Source organism: Helianthus annuus, chromosome 5, assembly GCF_002127325.2.
Source record: "Helianthus annuus cultivar XRQ/B chromosome 5, HanXRQr2.0-SUNRISE, whole genome shotgun sequence".
Taxonomy (NCBI): domain Eukaryota; kingdom Viridiplantae; phylum Streptophyta; class Magnoliopsida; order Asterales; family Asteraceae; genus Helianthus; species Helianthus annuus.
The window spans coordinates 6,835,049-6,840,381 of NC_035437.2; the positions used below are offsets into that span (position 1 = coordinate 6,835,049).

At 38.7% G+C, this 5,333-nt stretch overlaps 1 long non-coding RNA gene across 1 annotated transcript; it reads left to right on the top strand.

The window, feature by feature from the left end:
• The first annotated feature begins 3,773 nt into the window (after nucleotides 1-3,773).
• LOC118492503 lies at nucleotides 3,774-4,509 on the top strand. The gene is made up of 3 exons (XR_004894087.1): nucleotides 3,774-3,895; nucleotides 3,979-4,167; nucleotides 4,287-4,509. It is a non-coding gene; the product is annotated as an uncharacterized LOC118492503 (long non-coding RNA).
• The last annotated feature ends 824 nt before the right edge of the window (nucleotides 4,510-5,333 follow it).

The following is a 5,333-nucleotide window of genomic DNA, read 5'->3' on the forward strand; positions in this document are numbered from 1 at the left end:
GATTCTTACCATGAAACGATTGCTGGCTTTAAGCAATGTCTATCACCTCGTGGCTGAAGATGATAGACAAGGGGTCGTAGCAATTAAAAAAGGCAGCCGATGGAACCAGCAGCCTTCAAGGCTTTCATTCCTAGTTTCGATTCTCGGTCAGTATATTAGTTTTTTAGAGAGTCGAGAGTATTAATTAATGTCTACTTTAGGGTTAATTTAGTTAGAGCATCACCAATATGTATTTGGGGGATGTTTTTAGTTGCCACATGGGCTTTGCCTAACTAATAGAATAGTTTCTCTCACTTGTCCTACTCACACCACTTAAAAACATAACTTCTCTCTCATCTCTCCTCCCTTACACTCACATACCTCATTTTTCCTCATTCTTTCTCACATACACATTCATACTCCCTTTCCTCCATATCATCATCTCTTTCCTCCACCTCATCTTTCTCTCTCTTTAAAAACATACAAATACATCCTATTGTAGATGGACTTAGTATTAGACTCTGGGATATGACTATATGAGGCTTGGGTTGGGGCGTGGGTTGGGGGGAAACGCCCAAGCCACCACCCCGGATAGGCTTGGGTTGGGGCGTGGCCCTTGGGGCTTGGTTTTGAAGTCGGGCGTGGGGCGGGCTAGCGCTCCGATGTGGCGGCCTCCTATTCGCTTTGTTGGCCATGTTATAGCGGGTGTTTGAATTTTAAATTCTAACCGTTTGGCCAAGCCAAGCGGTCACGCCAATCCCCAACAGTCAACATCCCCTATAAATGTAACCCCAACCCCACCGGCTACCCCATCCCAAACCATCGTGTCCACCGCTACCCCCACTTGATCGAACGCGCTACCCCAACCCACTTGACCGATGGCCTCTTGGACCCACGAAGAAGAGCTAGCTCTCGTCACAAGCGTCGTTGACGCTATGAAGGGGCGACAACCCGGCCAAACACGATATTGGCCGGAAGCCTTCTCAAGCTACCGACATAACGTCGGACATGACCGGCACAACTTAAACGCGTGCCAACATAAATGGCGCGAGCTACGACCCAAGCTTGATCGTTTCAAGGCCTACTACGAAGCCGTTCCGAGCGGTGAGTTAAGCCACGAGGACCGGGTGGCGGTGGCGAACATTGAATTTCGGGGCAAGGAGCGAAAGCCGTTCGACAAGCTCGCGCTTTTTGAAATTTACCTAACGCTCTAGGTTTTTTTTAACCGTTTTTAGGTTTTTTTTAATTTTTAGGTTTTTTTTATTTTGTAATCGTTTTTAGGTTTTTTTTTATTTTGTAAATAATAAAATTTTAGGCTTTTTTTTAATGTTGTGTGTATTTTTTTAATTTTTTGTAATTTTTTTTAATAAACTGCCAAGCCACGCCCCAACCCAAGCCCAGAGCCGGCCCAAGGGTAAGCCAAATGAGGCTTGGGCCTTGGGCCACCAAAACTCTAGGGCCTCCATAATTTGATGAAACCACAGTCCATTTATAAAAGATTTACGGTGTGGGTTATCAACAGATTAATGGTTGGTAATGTAGTGGTTTTGTGTATGTATGGATGTTGGTGAGACCCGGGTTCGAATCCCTGGTTCAGTATTCTTTTTTCTTGTTTTAAAATTTTAACACAATCTTTCAAATAATTATACATGGGCCCTTCAAGTTTAACTTTCAATTACATACATTTTTTTAGGAAAAAGGCCACAAGATTTTACTTCGCCTTAGGCCACCAAAATGGTTGAGCCGGCCCTGCCTAAGCCCCGCCATACCCCACGGACACGTCACTCACCGGTGGGGGGCTCCAACTCCACATGTCAACTCATGCCTCAACCCAAGCCCCACCATACCCATGTTCTTAGTTAAACTACTAGAAGTAAATCAATAAGATTCACGTTAGGCTTTTCAGACGTCTTTTCGTGGGAATAGTTTTTCAATAGACTGTCATTGTTAATTGTAAATATAATATTTCACATACTATTCCTGCCCACGCTTTTCAGTGAAGAATTCAACGTTCATCCACCAGTGATGGTGTCATGTAACGTTCTTCACTCACACAATGTTTCAACATATAACCCTTTCACCGAAGGATTTTTGATGGACATGTCCTTTGGTAAAGTCCTTTATTTTATAGTGCTTTACCGACTTGTCCATCTTTCCTAAATGAATTTGATACTTTCCAAATACAAACCAAATCACTAAGGCTATAGGGTGTGGTCATGACCCTAATAGTCTCTATGACCCTCCATATAAGCGCCATGTCACTCACTTTTAATCAGTCATTCAAAACCACTACCCTAGGGGTGTGGTCATGACCCAAACCACTATTCTTTTATTTTAATTTATTTTTGTAAAAAAGGAAAAGCCAATATTAAAAAACGAAATGAGGCTCATGGTTGCCATGGTTTAATCCATGCCAACCATGGTGGATGAGGCAAGGGGATGGTGTAACAATTTATTAATGATCCTACATGACAATTAATGACCCACCAATGCACCCCACACCCTTTAGCCTAATAGCAGAGGGTTCTACGCAAAAGACAGTGTTTGCGAAAGACAATGTCTTTGCAAGAACGGAAAGAAAAAAACAAATCCCTCATTTTTATATTTAAAATACAAGAAATGGTTAAAATGCAATATTTATGTTGGAAATTTGTGGAAATAGCACTTTTCACAAATATAGAAAAATAATTTTTTCCTATTTTGGACTAGAAATAAATATAAGAAAATGAGAGGGTTTTATATATTTATTTGTGGGTTTGTGTTCTATGTTGGAAGAGCTTTGCAACGAACTAAACCATGTCCAAAACGGAGCTAAGATGAATGAGATATCGATGCTCAAAGTATGGTGTTTCAAACATAGAATGCTGGAAAAAATGGGAAAGTGACACCATAGGAGGAGAGATGAAACTTAAAGTGGTATTATATATATATATGGAACCCATTAAGTGTAACTGCTTTTTGAGTTAATCTTGACCATTCAAACTCTCTAACTTTTAATCGTGATCGTTTAAACTCACATTTTTCTTCTAGAAGGAGCAGTTTGCAGAGGTTATACAATGCAGTTGTTTACGGTTCTGGTCATACCCCACGTCCCTCCCCTTAATTTCGCAAAAAAAAAAAACCGCACCCCCCTGTTATAAACTCCCCACCATCACCACCGCTCTCCCTAATTGCCATCCACTTCCCCGTCGTCATCATCAACGCCGAGTTCCGAGTCGGTGGCAAGAGTTGCTTTGGTTCACAACAGGTTGATGGACGACAAACCTATTTGTTTTATCATATTCCTAATGCAATTGCTACTATAAGAAGATGAAATCGAGATGGAAGACAAACCTAAAGAGGAACAGGTAACCGAGATGGATTGAAATCAGCCGGGGACAACAGGTAAGAGGGTCCTGTTTATATTCTCCGACCTCTCTCTCTGTTCTTCTGACTAAAATTTTAACTTATTTGTTTTACTGAAATTGGATTCATGTGTTTTGTTGAATGAGTCCTATTCAGTGGGAAGAAAATTGAAATATATGAAACAAAAAACGACCACGAAGAACCAACAAGCTTCAAGAAACATTATATCTAAAAGATCCACACTTTTCTTGTGTATCTATATTTTTGTGCTGGATTACTCTTCACCAAAAGGTACATACACGGTCTTAGTACTTTATATTACAAGTTTGATTCTTTTGTTTTTAGATATTAAAGAGATGCATGCCAACTGTTTGATTTTATTCCTCTGAGAAAAAAAAATGCAGGGAAATTGAGCGATTTTTGGAGTTCTCTATACAGTTTTGCAGGTGCCATATTTGGTCTATGATTTTGAAGATTCAGTTTTGTTTGTGGTTTATGATTTTGTATGTTCAGAAGAAGCTTTAGCGGTTTTTTTTAATCAAACTCACGGTTACCACAAAACTTCATCTAGGTTTGTTTCTATTTTATCTTCATCCGAAGTTTTAGCAGTATTATTTTATTAAGGATTTAGAGTTTATGTTGAGTGATTTGTAGCGACCAACACCTGTTCGATGTTAGCGTCAAAATTGCCATTCACGGGTACACCGCTGCTGGTGGCGTGAGTTCTGGTTGGTGGGTTGTCAACAAAAGTGGAGCATATTGAGGAATGATTGTTCAACCATAAGAGGGAATGCAATTTCATTTAAGAAGTTGTTTATCATAGATCTTGAATGGTCATCAAAGGTATTCATAGTCTTGTAGCATATGTGGAATTTAAAAAAAATTAAGTAGGCTTAGATTCTAATCTTGTATAATTTAGCAAGAAATCCCTTATTAAAAGTTTTTGATTTCTTTTATTGTAGTTCATGCTTTGTAGTGTTCAAAGAAGGGTTAATTGATCAGTCATCACGGGTTCTTTTTTTGTGGTTCATGCTTACATATGAAATGGAAGCAATTCTGGGTTTTAGTTCCGCTTGCGAAGTAACACTACGTTTCTGGCTGTTCAATAAAAGGCATTGCTCAAGACACACAATGTTTATCTGATCTCTAAGTAATACAGTTTTTATTTAGAGTGTTAATGTATAATCTTAGTTGAAAAGGAGAACAACAGTAGCAAGAAGTTCTTACCAGTAGCAGTTTTCAAATATATAATAAGACGCAATTCTGTAAGAATCGTCGACTGGTAAAGGAAAATTTACTCTTAAGACACACAATGTTTATCTGATCTCTAAGTAATATAGTTTTTATTTAGAGTGAAAATGGTTAATCTTAGTTGAAAAGGAGAAGAACAGTAGCAAGAAGTTCTTACCAGTAGCAGTTTTCAACAAGTCTTCTTTCTGGTAAGTCTTTGGCCTTAATTTAGATTAAATAAATTTGTATACTTTCTGTATCATCTCTCATTTATGCCTACCAGGTGTTGGTGTTTGCTGAAATACCTGAGTGAGTGTTAATCACATAATGGTCTCCACATTTTAATAAAGACAATGTCATGTAGATACTTTTTTGCCTAGAACAATAAAGCTTGTACAAGTTGCAACTGCTAGAGGTAATTAGGTTGCTATTAAGATGCTTTTTCCTTTATCATCACAAGTGGAAACTAAAGGAATGCATATTCATTAATCCATATTTCTTTCTTGATGTCATGAGCCGACAATAATCCAGCTTAAATCGTTTATATGTTTCCCATTCGCAGATAGTGCTAGATCACTTCTTGATGTCGATAGTAGGGTCGCCCGGATCGTAACCCGCTTATGACCCGGTAATAATAGGCATACATTTGTATGGTGATGCTATTACCACATTAAAGTACCAATCCACCATAGGGTAAAAAGCTAGTGTCTATTTTTCTTGGTGGCTTTATATTGAAAATATGGCTATATTTATCTATCTAATTTATGACTTGAAAATTA